The following is a 16,866-nucleotide window of genomic DNA, read 5'->3' as shown; positions in this document are numbered from 1 at the left end:
CAGTGTGTAATCGAATGATGCTAAAGGTAAATTCGGAGGTCAAGGCTAGAGGAAATATTCAGTGAGAGTATGGACATGTCGAAATATGTAGCTCTTAGGGCCCAAAAGGGTATAGGTAACCTTTGAAAACGGAAAATGTCACTGCCAATCTTCAAACTCCAATATCAGACCAAAATGGAAAAGAATGTTTATACATGAGCATTCTCCTGCAAAAATTACTAAAGCTATACAAAAGCGAAGTCAAATACGAGCTTCGTCAACGACAGATCCTTACAATTGTAATAATAAATCACTCTGGATAATTTGAGTTCATGGATTGCCTGCCCTTTTGGCGGCCCTAAGAGCTCCATCACCTAACCTCAAAATTTCCGACATGTCCATACTCTCCCTGTACTCTAGTCAAGGCTACTTTTCACCTAATGATGGTCGATGACCAACTTACTGAGCAAAAAATCAAATTAAGTTCGTTGAATGATGACTGATGGATGTCGGGATGAGCACTTTGCTCTGCTAGTTTTTGAAAATAAGGTTAGGATTGTTAACCAATTGCTCAACTCTGCGGTCATCAGTTATCGTTAGCCCAATCTAAGCGTCGACTGCCGAAAGGTTAAAAGAAACTTTGTTATGAGTAATGTTTAGGGAGGCCTGTGACGTAGGATTATGAAAAGTGGTGTTTTTTTAACAAAACTCTAGCAAAAAGTTAACATACGATTACATTGGTTTCGGAGTATATAAAGAATTCTTATAGAGCTAAGTGAGGTGGATAGTTCCTTGTGTATACAGTTTTTTTTTATCATCTGCACAGAGTATTGAAATAGATGATCTATAAACGTATCGTAAACTTCGTCGACAGAAATTTGATGATAATAAAATAAAAAGGAATAAAAATTGAAAGAAAACAAGCCACTATACTCGCAAAAAGATTACAGTTATATGTTGCAATGGGGGAAAAACGGGGAAAAATATAAAATTAATCATATTTTTTAAAACTTTAAGGTAGGCTTCAGTGAGTTGACAGTTGTACACGTCGAAGATTCCATAATCCATCTTGATGTTCATTCTTGTATCCCCGTCGAATGGAAATGAATGGGATGAGATCAGTTACAGCCGGTTGGGTAGGTCTGGAAGAGTCTCTTCTCGCTGACCAGCGGGGCGATTATTGAAATTGATTGACAAAGCGATAGACAAAGAAGACATAGGGAGTATGGAGCGATCTTATTGGTTGACATGGTTGGTTCTTATAGACTAAGGAAGAAAATGATGGACCAACTGTCGGGTCTTTAGTAGGTTGCCGTTAGTTAGTCCATTACCTACCTCCTATGTCCATTGCCACCACCTGCTTCCACTAATAGGATCCCTCCAAATCCCTTTTGTCGTCTTTGTCTATAGCTTTGTCTATCAATTCCAATAATCGGCCCGCAGTGCAAGTTTCGTTTAAACTTCCGTCCGGGCTTGAATAGCGTCTGAAGCAAGGTCCGCGGTCGTAGCGCTAACGACTGAATATAAATCCTTTCTCCTGCCTCCACATTTGATCGTGCAATTTTTTGGCTTACAAGGGTTCAGCGAATAACATTTAGGCTCCCGTGGTTCCGGACAGGCCTGTTTTTCTACTGCCGGCAACCTGTTTATATATGTATGTTAAAAAAAAAAAAATTAAAGTCAGGGTATGGACATAGGATGATAGGAGTATATGAACTGGCCTGCGCAGAGCGGACCGACGGAAAGGACCTTACAATGGGCCTGTTACAACCTTCAGCTGAAGCTTCAAAAATTAGTTATTTTTTCAATAGAAAATGGCTCAAAAATCACGATGAGCGCATGGGAAAAGCCTTAAACACACTTTTAACTTCACACAATCTGCCTAAGAAATGTGTGTTTTTTTAAGCTTTCCGCCTCCTAAACGATACTACGGCATAGGTGAATATTTCGTAAGAGAAGTCGTTCCATCCAACCCTTGTAACTAAAGGATGCTACACGGTTTTCTACATGGCTGACCCTTCCGCTTGTAAATCGTTATGCTCTTGTTATCATCGCAAGGAAAATGTAAATATGAACACCCTGGTTGATAAAATCCCGTCTTGTTACGTGTCTTGGCGAGTTGGCGTCGGCCATTTTGAATGCTGCGTAGCATCCTGGTGTACATTTGTTGGATGGAACGACTCCTCGTACGAAATGTTCACCTGTGCCGTTGTATGCTTTTCGAAGCGGGAAGCTTAAGAAACGAATATTTCTCACGCAGATTTTGAAGTTAGAAGTGTATTTCAGACTTTCCCAATGCGTTCATCGTAATTTTTGAGCTATTTTCTGCAAGGATCATCTCTCCTTTTTGTTGTAGCCGAGGTTTGTAACAGTCCCATTTGAGTCTCCCTTAACACGCTCACCCGCGTGCAGTTATGAATGAATTTCAAATTATCACATCTAAGAAAGGAAGGGAAAACATCATCCTTTATGAATTTTGTGCCAAACACACGTGTAAATACAGTGCCAAATTTTCCCTTGCAAATTGCATTTTTACCGAGAAAATATGGGGCTGTTTTAATCGAAAATTTTACTGATTTTCTCCTGATCTCATGCACAATTCAGATAAAATTTGGACAAAAAGTGAACAGGTACATTCTTGTGAAAAATTGAATTGTTTGAGTCAATTTTGGGAGAGTGTTGCCATCTTTGTGCCGCTCTCTGATTGGTTCATCAGTTTTAAGTTATCGTGGAGCTCGAAAGTTGGCTCAATGTAGACAAACCCGACCCAGAGGAATACGTATTATCGTCTGAGAAATGAATGATGATCAGACTCAAAGGTCCGGCAAAAATATCCATTAAAGGTCGATCCGAACTCAATTCAGAAGTTGATCATACAAAAATTTCTATCACATCCATAATCACGTTTAGAACTTGGTAGAACTTTGTCGCCATCTTGTTTGTTTACATCGGGCCGAACTAGGAGCGGAGGGGCTGATGTTTGTTAACATTGGTCCAACTTTGGGGCTTTATGATAGCCGACCAATCAGAGAGCCGCCAATCTGTAGTAAAAGGATTGAGATGGCGCTACTCTCCCGTATACAGGCACTCCACGGGAAACGAGTAAATGTCCCCATTTTACTTTATTCAGCGTAATTTTGCATTTATTAGCGCTATCTATCTATACTATAAGCTCCAAGACCTCCTAATTTTGCGAAACTGGTAACGCTTAGTTCCAGCGTTCTACCGGACCGATTTTCATGATTTTTGCGGCTATCGACGGGCAATTGCCTCTAAATAAGCCAACTCTTTTCAGATTTTCAAAATATGGCCCAAGTTTTTTTTATATTACGTGGTAAAGTTGCGAATTCTCCCATTTAAACAATGTAAATTTATACTTTTTGTCATAGTTCGTTTGAGCGTTCTACCGGGCCGATTTCCATGATTTTTGCGTAAATCGACAGGTAATAGGCCCTAGATGAGCCCGCTGCAATCAGATTTTGGAAAAAGGACCCAGGTTTTTTTAAAATCACGTTATAAAAGTGAGTGAGTTTACAGAATGCTCTGGTACTGCTACCGCTATGCGCGGGAGGATGCGCAATGGTCGAGGAGGTTGCGCAGTAGCTGGGTAGCCTGCGCATCAACTCTACACTTATCTACACAAGATTCGCGTCTGCGCCTTCATGTCGAGCGGTGGCCGAGTCGTCTAAGACGTTAAATGCGTCCACTTTGAACACAGTGTGGGTTCGATCCCCGACTCATGAAATCTTAATTGGACCGCGTTAAACAGAAAAGAACCAAGCCACATCAGCTATTGCCAAATTTAATTGGGCAATTTAATTTTTTACATGAAAACGGTTGTGCGGATTTTTGTGTAAATTTCAGTGAAAATTTTCCATGGTACGAAGCAAATTCCTTAAAATTTTCAAAGAAATCCGAACAAACGTTCTCTCGTAAAAAAATTATTTGCCCAGTTAAACTTGGCAATAGCTGATGTGGCTTGGTTCCTTTCTGTTAAACTCAGTCCAATTATTACCTGACTATCATTGTTCATTGTTTTACTGCAATATTTCATCAAGCAGTCATTCCAAAACGCGTCCTTTTAATTTTAAAGTAATTTTAAGTAAAGTTTAAAATTAAAGTATACCTCATATCGTAATTGTTTAGGGGAAAAATAAAACTAACACTGATAGGAGGGTAAAGCGGCCCACTGATGGCGCGGAGCGCCTTCAGGGGGTTGGGCCGCGTAGCGGCCAGGGGGCGTAGCCCCCTATTAAAGAATAATGGCGGAAAAACAGTTTCACCTTAAGAAGCATGCGTGAGCCTCAACACATTTTTCCGTAGCATCTTGAGTGACGGGACGAATACAGGAACTGGAGCGGGGGCACCTGTCCAGACCGTTGAAGGTTGCCAGGAGGATACGGCAATCCGTAAGGGCGTCCTCTACTGGGATAGGGAGTTCTAGGGCCGGGACGTCCAATTCTCTGTGAGTGCTCCCCTGGAAACAACGTGGATGTCGTTTGAGAAAAAGATCAGAGGATACTGTCGTGGTTAGGAAGAACTAGAGTACCTGTATGCGGGAGAGTATTGCCATCTCTGCATGTGCCGCTCTCTGATTGGTTCATCAGTTTGTTATCATGGAGCTCCAAAGTTGGACCAACGTCAACGAACCCGACCCAGAGGAATACGTGTTATCGGCTGAGAAATGAATGCTAATCACACTCAAGGGTTAATTTTCGGCAAAAATATCCATCTCAGTTCGATCCGAATTCAATTCAGAAGTTGTATGTTAGATAATGTCTACACATAACATCCGAAATCACGTCTAGAACTTTGTAGAACTTTGTCGCCATATCGATTGTTTACATGGGGCCAAACTAAGAGCGGAGGGGCTGGGGTTTGTTTACATTGGTCCAACTTTGGGATCCATGATAGCCTACCAATCAGAGAGCCGCACACTTTTTCTGTAGTGATAGCAATACTCTCCCGTTTGCAGGCAGACTTGGAAAAACTCCAATCGAGATTTCCGTTGTTGTCAATTTTCTTGGATGAAACACGAATGGGTCAATAAACCGTGTACGTATTTTTACTTGCAAATAATTTCTCGATAGGTCAATGACACGTGGAACAAAAATGCGTAGAAGCAACTCAGAAACCGAGAAAAGCTAGAAAGACCAGTCATTCATTTTTGATGTTGCGAGCAATAGATCTATGAAATACCACAACGCATATTTTACTTTCAAAACTTACACCACGGTGAACTCAAGTATCAAAAATGCCCAAATTTGACTCGTAATTGAGGAACCAGCAATTCTTGCATTTTCAATTCAAATTTTCCGACTGCCATTTATCAATGTATACCTGTATTGAATCGGTAACTACACTAATTTAAGTTTTCATTACGATTAATTAACTATGTGTCACTTGCTCTAATTGTGATCGACAAATTTACAAGTACCGTGCATTATAGAACGAACATGTTTGTTGAGCACATTATTTATTTGTCAAATGATAAAATAAACATCCACTATCGATTTTACCGAAGTTGATTTTGGTGTTTTCCTAAATGGACAATTTTAATTTACCAACTCTACAGTCGGATATTAACGAATCTCTTTTTATTAAGTTTATTTAATATGTTTAGCATGCTTCATATGGAAAAGAGAACATCTGTTTAGTAGTGCAGTAACTCTTGCCTGGCTGGTAATCCATCTGAACGCAACATAACATAACTCGTTAGCAACGTGAAATTGTCAGGCGTCTGAAGTTCAACCAGTCTTTTTCATGCAAAAATAAAAACTATTATGTTTAATTGGACGTATTTCTATCAAACGGAACTATGTGCATTATGACGTGAGTCCTGTTATGCGTGTATTCTTATAGATACCAGGGCTCATGTCTTAATGCACATAGTTCCGTTTGACAGAAATACGTCCAATTGTTGAATGTAGTTACGCCCTCGACTAAGGATAAATACGGATTATGATTAAGATCAGGTAAAAATATTTTAGGAAACAAAGTAGAATATAGGGAGATACATTTGAGTGTCAAATTTGGCTGGCTGCTCTGGAAAAAAACACATTGGATCTAGAGTCTAGACTCTTAAAAACATCGACAAGAAAAAATACTGTTGATTCAATCAGATTTAAGCTTAAATCAAGAACCAAACCTCTTAATTTGAGCGGATTTCCTTTTGATTTAAGCTTAAATCTGATTGAATCAAGAGTCCTTTTTCTTGTCAATGTTTTCAAGAGTCTGGACTCTAGATACGATGTGTTTTTTTCCCCAGTGTATGTTATCAAATGAGGAAAAATTGATAATAAACATCATCCAATGATTGGCTTGTAGTTCGATTTTTATCATGGTGTTTTCCTTATGTGTAGGGAGATAATTGTATCTGCTAAAAAAATTGGAGTGTTGAAATTTTGGGCATGCTTTTGATAAGCGATATCAAGCAGACCGAACCAACTTGGTTTTAGATTTATCGGGTTCTCAGACTATACCGTACCTCATTATTTTTCACTGACTTTATGAAAAAGAAACCTATGAGGATTGAATGCAGCACGACGCTCATGTTGGAGGGAATAAAAGGGAGTAACTAGAGTTTGCAACTCACCGCTTCGAAAGGATCCACGTTCTGAAATGTGTTGCGCTCTTCAAAGAAGGCAAAACCGCGTCATACTCAATTTTCACCAATACTCTCCTCATACAACGGGTTTGATTTTTTGTTAAATTTTCTCCTGGCATTGAAATGGTATCACAACAAACGTTGTCGCTTCTATTAGTTTTGTTTTCTAATTCCCGTAGACTAAAAACATAATTTCGGTATATTTGACGCGCTGCGCCGATTCAAAACTCTGGAGGTCAACAGAATCGAAAAACGTGTCTGGAGAACCAAGCAAATTTACACAATGACACTTAATTCAATATATGAACTTCGTTTACGCGTGTGAACTATTGTCAATTAACGTTCATGGCGCACGTGTCACTCATCGGAGTCGTTTTTCTGGGTTTCAAGACATTCCGTTATCGATTGTTTGTCCGCGCACCTTATGTCTAGTGGTTAACGTCGTCGCGTAAAATAATCAACAGTGACTAGGCAGGTTTAAGGGTTATATTTTAGTCCGTACGTAAAATATATTGTAAATATCGAAATGAGAAAATTGAGAGAGAAGGAGGTGTTGTAATGGTAACTCATTTTCAAAGAAAATGTTACTTTCTTCTTTTGATTAATTTTTTCAAATTGTCGTTTTTGGTTTCATTCCTATCCTTAAATTTTCCATATAAAATATACCTTATGTATAATTTCATATGATAATATTATCTCTTTTTAAAAACATTTACATTTTTGAAACGTGACAAATATTTGTAAAACCTTTTCCCAGTGATGGCATTGGCATAAATCTCAATTAGCCGTGGTGGTGTTAAAAAGAACCATACAAAAATGAATAAAAGAGAGAGAAAACCAAGGAGGATGCAATCATTGGTTTTAACCTATTTGTAAGTCGATCTTTTACATTCAAATACGCCCAATTTTGAGCGTTCGGTTACGCATACTCCACGCTGCAGCACAGTAAAAGCACAAAGTTATAAGAAAAAATTAAACTGCTTTAGAAATCATTAAATTTGACATGGAACCACCTTAATATTTACAAAGCGCACGGTACATTTTCTTTTAAAACTCTTATTTTCATCAATATAAATGAGAGTAATCCATGTGGAGTGTGCAAACATTTCAAAATCATAAGTTGAGAAACGTTGACTCAGCGAATTTAAATATTAGAGCCAAACAGAGTGAAACAGCGTGCTGCCAGCGCGACACGCGCACTGGCGCCTACAAACCTAACAGGAATACTTCACGCATTGCGCAATGCGTGAAGTATCCCTGTTAGGTTTGTAGGCGTAAATGCGCGTGTCTCGCTGGACGCCCTCCTCGCCCGCCGCCGCGCCGTCGTGAAAATATCGTAGACAGGAAAAATCTAAGAGCCTTTAGCTGAGACAAGTCAAGAGGTGTATAAGGGTCCGGTATAACACTTAGGGATTTTCTTGTGGGCCAATTAACTTTGGGTCTCAATTGTTAAGTAGACCAAAATTCTCCTGCCGGAAAAACGCGTGGACGTAAACTATTGGAAAAACAGGTGCGTGGACAAAAAATCGTTGACGAAATGTCTTCTAACCTTTTTCTGCGACTTCACAGGGGGAAAAAACGCGTGGTTGTTAGATGAAATGGACTTCTCGAATTAATTGTGGTATCGAGACAAATCGCGACTACGTGACTACGTCAGTCAAATCGCACATTACAACGGTTTCAGCAAGCTTCTCAATCGTGCAATGTTCATTTCACACTATGTGTTGTTCAAACTACAAGCAATTTGCTATAGCTGAGCCAAAGCGTCAAGATCGAGGCTGCCAGATTTTTATATCGCAGAGACTGTCATGGTAACGTTTAGCGCGCGATGTGAATCCCGTAGAGCATTGAGCTTTTATGAGCGGGTGGTTTAAATTCAAAAAGAATCATTATATATCTTCGGAAGGAGTTGATTTCGGTAATTTTCGTTATGCGCATTGTGTTTTACGTGAAATTTTGGTTAAGAAACATGTATCAAAATGCTGAAATTCGTACCTTGTCTAGTGGTCCATTGCAATACTTTTATTGCAAGGGGTGAAATTGCACAATCGTGGCAACATGGCAGTGCTCCTGCTTCCGTCTTGCAAAATCTAATCAATTTGTTTCATTCCCTTTTAAAGTATATTAGACCAGAAAAACTATACCGTATATAACTGTCTGTTTTGCCCTTCTTTTTTTCGGGTGAAAGGAGGGAGGGGGAGTGCCCCCAACGCCCCCCTAGAATCCTCCTATGTTGGCAGGCATAGCGTGTTCTTTTCAAAATTTTGATAAGAGGAAACACATCGTGTCGAAGCCAAATTATTAGGCGGTCTAGTAGTCAACCGCCACGAAGCACTCACAGAGAGCGAAGAAACACGCCAAAATTTAATCTAGGAAATAGCCCGACCGCCACCGTTCTCGTTCTCTTTGAGCGTTCGTTTCCACGTGGGGGCCCAAGTGATGAGATTTCCCTGAATAATACGCCCGGATAATGCCGGCATATTAGAGCCCCGGACCCGGAATGAGTGCGAAAGAAGAAGAGGCCCGGTCCGCGGTTTCGACCGACCCCTCTCCGAAACCCCCGCGCAGTGGGTCGAGCCAATGAAAGAGGTCGGACAAAATTTGGGAACTTTAAAAGCTTATAACTCCGTCAGCAGCCTGATTGTTGAAATGTTTTGATTGTCGGGACAACATAGATGATATAGGTTAAAAGGCGGAGTGTGATTGGTTGGCTATGTCTTATCGCTGCTTTGTCGTGCGGGTTGAACTCACTACAAGCTAACGGCACCTCTTAAGTTCCCGACAGTATGTCATCCATTCTACCTGATAAAAGCACGACAAAGCAACGATAAGACACAGCCGACCAATCGCTTTCTGCCTTTTAACCTATGTCATCTATGTCGTCCCGACGAACAAAAAATTTCAACAATCAGGCTGCAGGGTGTCTACGAGTCCGGAAATAGTACTGATTTTTCAAGGGCGATCCGGAAGTACTGAAAATAGTTCTGAAATTCCTCAAGACGGTCCGGAATTTTTCTCATTTTTTGTTCTTTTTGTCTCAATTTGAGCAAGGAATTTGAATTTTTGAAAATTTCCGAATTTCGTCAAATCGAGGTACTGAAACATTACTGAATACTTCTTCTAAGGAGGTACTAAAAAAGTACAGTATAAGTATTGATTTTTGGCCAACCTGTTTTAGTAGACACCCTGATGCTCCGTTCATACTAAACTTTGAGGTTCTAAAAGTGGTTTCATTGATTTTCTCTTGAAATTTTCTTCTACAAGCACCCCTTGAAATTTAAAATGTGACGAAATTAACAGCAAAATTTGCGATTTTAGTCAAAACAGGGTGTCAAGCATTAAAATTTTCTTGATTTTCCCGATTCTACCAGGATTTGAGCTCAATCAGGATTTAGTCCCGATTCCATTAAGATTTGAGGAAAAATCGGTCGTAAAATCAGGATTTGAAGAAAGTCGGCCGTCCGATCTGATTTTTTTATCGAGCTTTTTTTGTGATATTAATTTTTTTGCGCAAAAAATCGGGATTTGGAAAACCTATGAAATCAGGATTTGGGAAACTCATGAAATCAGGATTTAGCTGTCAAAAATCAGGAAAAATCAGGATTTCCCAAAATAGAAAAAAAAACTAGACTCCCTGTTTAAACGCTTTTAACTCCGTTTATACAAAATTTTGAGGCTCTAAAAGTTGTTCCACCGGTTTTCTCGTGAAATCTTCTTTATGAAACATCCCTTAAAATTTAAAATGTGACGAAAGAAACAAAATGGTGAGACTCTAAAAGTCGTTCCACTGGTTTTCACGCGAAATTTTCTTCTAGAGACACCCCGTAAAATTTAAAATGTGACGAATGGAACATCAAAATTTGAAAATTTAGTCGAACACTTCATGTCCGACCCTCTTATTGACTTGATCCACTGTGCGCTGCTCGAGGCCCGAACACACGGATGTCGGATTAAACCTCGTCGGACGATTCTCAAAAATCGCAGATTCGCGTTTGGGTTAACGTTGGGGTTGCGGGGTTTTGATGGGAGGGGCGGTTTTGAGTCATATGCCCACGAGAGTTCTTTTCTCTCGTTGGGCGGCAACTCCCGCTCTCATCTCGGCTTTTCAATCTATTTTGGCGAAAGGGTCCGTTTATCTGGAGTGCTCGGCCCGAAAGCGGACGGGCGCCAAACCGCGGCCCCGTCCGGGCTCCCGCGAAAAATTCGCCGCTCCGAGGATGGAGCTCGCGGCTTGCACTGTTGCCGGGTTTATGCGTTTTTTTGGACAAAATGGAGATGTTGCATGTGTGAGGAATTTGCGATTTGACTATTAATTCTTATGTAAAAGTTCGCGAGAAACACGATGGGGTCACTGGTTTTTTCTGAGATCAACTCCCAAGCTCAAAACAAGCTCTCAAGTTGAGGCCAAAATGGAGGGGATATCCCACGCTATCCTGGGAGTCCACCTCTAGGTACATCAAGACGAACTCTCCAAGCGAAGATAGGAAGCAAATACATTAGCAGGGTTGCCGTGTTTTCAGTTTTAGAGTCCCCAATTTAAGGGGCAGCCCTGTCAATGTATTTTCTCCCTATCTTTGCAAGGAGAGTTTGTTTTGGTGTAGAGATGGACTCTCAGGATAGCGTGGGATATCCCTCCATTTTGGCCTCAATTTGAGAGCTTTTTTTGAGCATGGGAGTTGAATTCAGAGAAAACCTGCACTTTTACAGGTACTCTACTTCGTTCGAAGTGTTTGGATCCGCCTTTATAGGAAGTAGACCACTATGTAACACAAATTCAGACATAAGATTTTTAGAGGCCCTCCACGAGAGTGTATTCGAGTAAAGCATAAGTAATTTGGAGGTCAGTACTATTTTCTCCTAGCTATGGTTGATCAGCAGCTTTTTGAGCAAAAAATGAAATAAAATATGCCCTTCGATGACTGACGAATGTCGGGGTGAACATTTTGCTGGTCGAATTTATGCCAATTACATTCGAATCGCTAAACCAATAGCTTGACTTTAGTTCATACGAGCGCTATTCGCGGAACTTCGCGTGAACTTGCTCCAGGAACTTATTATACGAAGGCTGTCCCAAAAGAAACCGGACTTTTGTCATAGAAGACGAACCAAGCGTCGTAATGATGTTTTCTTGGGCTTGTTTCAAAGCTAATAAGCTACTGAAGATGCTTGTTTTTACAGAATGCAAAAATTCGTATTGGTAAGGAAACTACACGCTTTGGAATGAAGGAAAGTCAAACTCGAGTTGCGATTTTTGTCTTTATTTCAAGACAAATTTAGATACAACTTAAGAAAAACCCAGGATTTAAGTTAAAAATTTGTTGCTCTATTCAAATGCTTAAAAGCTTACCAAGTCATAACCTATCCCCTTCAAAATACTTGCCAGCTTTATCGATGCATTTTTTTCCACCGTTTCTTCAACTGGGAGAAACACTGTTGGAAATCCTCAGTTTTGAATGATCGCAATTCCTTCAAGGTGACCTGACCTGGCTCCGTGTGATTTTTTCTTATTTCCACGACTTAAATTTACCTTGAAAGGTCGACGTTTTCAAACCATTCCGGAAATCCAAGAGAACACCCTGTAGGAATTGCGATCAATCAAATCTGAGGATTTCCAACAGTGTTTCTCCCAATTGAAGAAACGGTGGCAAAAATGCATCGACAAAGCTGGCAAGTATTTTGAAGGGGATAGGTGATGACTTGGTAAGCTGCTTAAAATGTTAATTTCCTTATTTTTAAGCATTTGAATAAGAGAGCAACGAAGTTTTTAACTTGAAACCTGGGTTTTTTTAAAGTTGTATCTAAATTTGTCTTGAGATGAAGACAAAAATCGCAACTCGAGTTTGACTTTCCTTTATTCCAAAGCGTGTAGTTTCCTTACCAATACGAATTTTTGCATTCTGTAAAAACAAGCATCTTCAGTAGCTTATCAGCTTTCAAACAAGCCCAAGAAAACTTCATTACGACGCTCGGTTCGCCCTCTATGACAAAAGTCCGGTTTCTTTTGGGACAGCCCTCGTAACTTAACTATAACTTGTTCCTCGAACCCTCAGTTCGTGGAACTAATGTGCTCAAACTGCGTAGGTACTTGTGGACAAAGCCCAACTGTTTGAGCATCAGCAGTCAATGTGCAGCCATTAAGCATTGAGTCCCGAAAATAAATCTTACACATTAATGAAAGACGTACGTGATTTATAAAAAACGCCGTACAGTGGATCGATTCAATTCGAGAGGTCGGACATGAAATTTTTGACGAAAACTGCCAATTTTGATGTTTAGTTCGTCACTTTTTAAGCTTCGAGGGGTGTTTCTGGAGGAAAATTTCACGAGGAAACCAATGGAACCACTTTCAGAGCTTCAATGTTTTGTATACACGGAGTTATAAGCGTTTAAAGTTTCCAAATTTTGTCCGACCTCTCCGATTGCCTCGATCCACTGTGCGCCGTCGCTGCTCCCGATAGAGATGTTTTCACTGCTCGAAGGAGTTTTCAACATACATTTTGGCATAGAAATATCTCCAAGAGCCGATTCTGTCGACAGCTCGCGATGAATGACGTCATACAAGGCCCCCGACGCCCTTACCCTCACTCACGACTAAAAATCCCCTTTAAATTGGACAGAAACCACACTGACGTTCGTACCGTAGGGGTTGGCAGCCGGAATCGAAGAAAGATAATTTATCGGGGGGATTTCCAAGGAAGGGGGCACAATGAGAACGAAGTAAGCCGGTGGAGGTGGGGGCACCCCCCACCCCCCGCCGTACGGCTGTTGTGGTTCGAGTGTCCCGATTCAGCGTTGCCTGTCGAGTTTTCGTGCTTTCGATCGATCCGCCATTTAAACCTATGGGGAATGATCGATATACAGGGTGTTGCGATAATCGATTCTTTACCACAGCTTCAAATGGGGAAGTATCGATAGTCGATCATTCAGGCCTCGCCACTGGAATCCCATTTGGAACCCGTCATCTCCGCACAGGGGAACGATTCAATAAAGGAGAGGTCGGATATGATGCGGAAACTCTAAAAGCTTATCTCTTCATTCTTTTGGAACGTAGAAGTTTAAAGGTGGCTCCATTCCCTTGAAATGGGTCTCTAAACCATGAACGAATTTTGACTTGCGAATATAGTTTTCTGAAGGAAAATGACGCGTATAACAGGATGCGAACATTAAAAACGCGAACAAGTAACTCAATAACCGAGAAATGCGCAGTTCAAATCGCTCAACTTATACGCAAATTTAAAACGCCCCGGTTTCGCGCCGCACCGAATGATGTCATCCGGCACCGATCAGAGGCGGACACGGGTTTCCACGACGTCAGTCAAATGTCTATCTACTCTTCGTATATGAGAACAATATTAAAGTCGAAACTATATCTTTTGAATTCAAGACTAGAATCTCATTCATATGTTAGCTGTAATAAACAAGCAACAACTCCACATTGAAATACGTTTTATTTTGACAAACATCAGAGGAAAATGAGAGAAGATTGCGATATGACTACCACAGTACATTAACTGCGTCAGTTTCCCGCCATTCGGGTGCGTTTGAAATGTCTTGCAGTTTTTAGATTTTTCAAAAGCGGTTTTCTCCGCGATTTCGGCTCCATGAAAATGCGGAAAAATCACCACGTTATCTTCTCATATAGTACTTTCAGAATATTCAATAAAATAAACAAGGTTTAGTGACCCATTTCCTTTAATATCACCTCTTAAAATTTATGATTTGACCGAAAAAACATCGGAATTCTGCAATTTTTGTGAGACTGTACTTTCGAATCTCGCCTGATAATGGTTTGTTGCACTGTGCGCCGCGCCGCAAGGAAGATAACCCAAATATCTGACCCACATACCTAAATCCCCGCTCGTCTCCCATGGTTTTAATTTCCAGCCGATGCAGCTACAGTTCCGTATGCTGAGGAGGACCACCGTATCAACATTTATGCGTTGCCACATTTCATCCGAAAAAGTACGAACTTCGTGTAAAAATGTCGGTGATTTTAGCTTTTTCTCAGAGAGAATCCTCTGCGAATAGTTTAAAAAATGGAATTGAGATATACTTTATTAAAGAGAACAAACTTAATGTTGATTTAAAGAAAACTTTTTAGAAGCTAAGGGCTTTATTTAGAAGCTAAGAAGCTTATTTTTCTTTATTTCATGAGTTTTTTTAATCCAAGGAGATACGTACTTTTTATTGTCATAGATGACCTTTAATTATCTTTGATTTAAAGGAACAAGCAATTTGAATCGAAAACAAAATTGTTTTCAAAAATAAGTTTGAAAAAATTAATAAAAGAAAATAAAATAATTCAGCTCCATAAAAAAATATCTGTTTTATACTCTTTTTTTAACCTCAAAAAAGTGTTTTTAATAAAAAAAATTTTGTGGTAGTTTAAAGTAATTTCTCTTAACAATTTGTTTCACTTCCTCTCCTGTGTACTTGTATTTGTGAAAGGAAAGCAGCCCTAATTCTCCTCGAAACTAGATACTTTATATACATAGGTACAAAGGTACTTTCATGTTGCTTGGTAGCAATCCGTGGCAATCCATGTGACCTACGCGGAAAAAAAAAGTGTTAGGGGTTGTTGAGCATTTTCTCAAAGAGAATGGAAATTAGGCAGAAAAGACATGGGTAGAAAAAAGGAGAAAGACGAACCTTCAAAAAGAAGCCTTTAAAACAAATTGTAAATCGGACAACAAATCAGTATGTATTATACTAGAACCATACTAAATATGTATTCACAAAATATCAAATATTATGTATCAAGAAAATACCAAAATAAGCACGATATAACACAAACCAAAACCGAAGATAGATTTGAAAAGCTCACAATTATAAGAAAAATTCAGTAACTATAGAAATCAAAGTAACAGGGGTTATTCCCTAAAAGTGTGGTACTACCCCACTTTGTTGGATGATATGGACATTTCCAGTTGATTTTGGTAGTAGCACAACTCAAGTTAGGATAGCACTGCAGCATTTGAGTGAGTAGTATAATTTAGGTGCAACCAAAATTAATTGGAAATTTCCAACAGCAGACTTAACCCCTACCTATTTTTCCGTGTATAACCACCACGAACCACAATCTTGTAGGAACTTTATCATTTCTGATTCAGTCTCGTCCCCTACCCTCTCATTGGCCGCCCTCTGTGCCTCACAATGGATCGAGTCAATAGGAGAGGTCGGACAAAATTTGGAAACTTTAAACGCTTATAACTCCGTTCATACAGAACTTTGAGGTTCTAAAAGTGGCTCTACTGGTTTCCTCGTGAAATTTCCTACTGCAAGCACCCCTTGAAACGTAAAATGTGATGGAATGTACACCAAAATTTGCAGTTTTCGTCAAAAATGTCATGTCCGACCTCTCTGATTGACTCGATCTGCTGTGCGCCGCAGCGTCGAGCTGACCGCAATGTGTTTGGCGCAATGCGTGAAGTATTCATCCAGTCTTGTAGGCGTTATGTGTTTCACGCTGACTGCACTATGTTTGACGCAATGCGTGAAGTATTCATCCAGTCTTGGAGGCGCTGATATGTATTACATGCCGACCGCGGGAGGAACCCAATATAGAGCCTTCTTCGGCGACCCATCTCCTATACCATCCAGTAAATATGACCATACTATATCGACGGTGAAAGTCGGCAATCACATAACTCGTTTGCGGTGTCTGAAAATCTCCGCCTCTACGTCATTTTTTTAAAGGAGAACAAATTGATATTATTTCTCGAAGTTTTTGCAGAATTTTCTTCGCATTGAGAAGAAAAATCATGACAGTTTTAAAGAATCGCCGTTGAGTAGTTTTCCATTTAAAAAATAAAGTATGACAGGAAGTCTGCGACGTCGCAAACCGAGTTATGTGATTGCCGACTTTCACCGTCGATATAAGTTTTTACGTCAATGTGTCATTCGCAATGATCTTTTTAGCATCCGCTGTACATATTTTATCGGGGGGAAATTAGGCAACGTTCCATTGTTCATACGGCGTTTTTGGTTAAGTGCCACTCAGAGTTCGGGCCTGTTTCCACTCTAAATTTTTATGAGTTTTTTACCACCGCGCCATCCACCAGAGCAGGCTCCATATTTTTGCGGAGAGGGGTCTTTTGTTCGGCACCTGTTCGCCCCGCGCAAGCGATTGCGTGTTGACCCGGGCCATGAGTGCCGCGCTGCCGATGTTCCGTCGAAATACACGAATTTCCCTCTCTGTATGACTAGCTTTCTTTGGAATCTGGCAACGCTGCGCTCGGTTTTTCTGCACTTTTGTTTCGGTATTTACCCCGGCTCGCGTG

At 40.3% G+C, this 16,866-nt stretch overlaps 1 protein-coding gene and 1 long non-coding RNA gene across 12 annotated transcripts in view; one reads left to right on the top strand and one right to left on the bottom strand.

The window, feature by feature from the left end:
- The window catches only part of CASK (peripheral plasma membrane protein CASK), an 832,536-nt gene that overhangs the window by 572,527 nt on the left and 243,143 nt on the right, over positions 1-16,866 (top strand). The gene's annotated exons all lie outside the window — the stretch shown is intronic.
- LOC109036338 (uncharacterized) lies at positions 889-5,422 on the bottom strand. The gene is made up of 2 exons (XR_011900633.1): positions 4,263-5,422; positions 889-1,621 (listed from the first exon to the last, which is right to left on the bottom strand). It is a non-coding gene; the product is annotated as an uncharacterized lncRNA (long non-coding RNA).

The sequence above is a fragment of the Bemisia tabaci genome, chromosome 10, assembly GCF_918797505.1.
Source record: "Bemisia tabaci chromosome 10, PGI_BMITA_v3".
NCBI classification, from domain to species: domain Eukaryota; kingdom Metazoa; phylum Arthropoda; class Insecta; order Hemiptera; family Aleyrodidae; genus Bemisia; species Bemisia tabaci.
The sequence above is the reverse complement of the archived record's forward strand: the minus strand, read 5'-3'. Positions and strand labels throughout refer to the sequence as shown.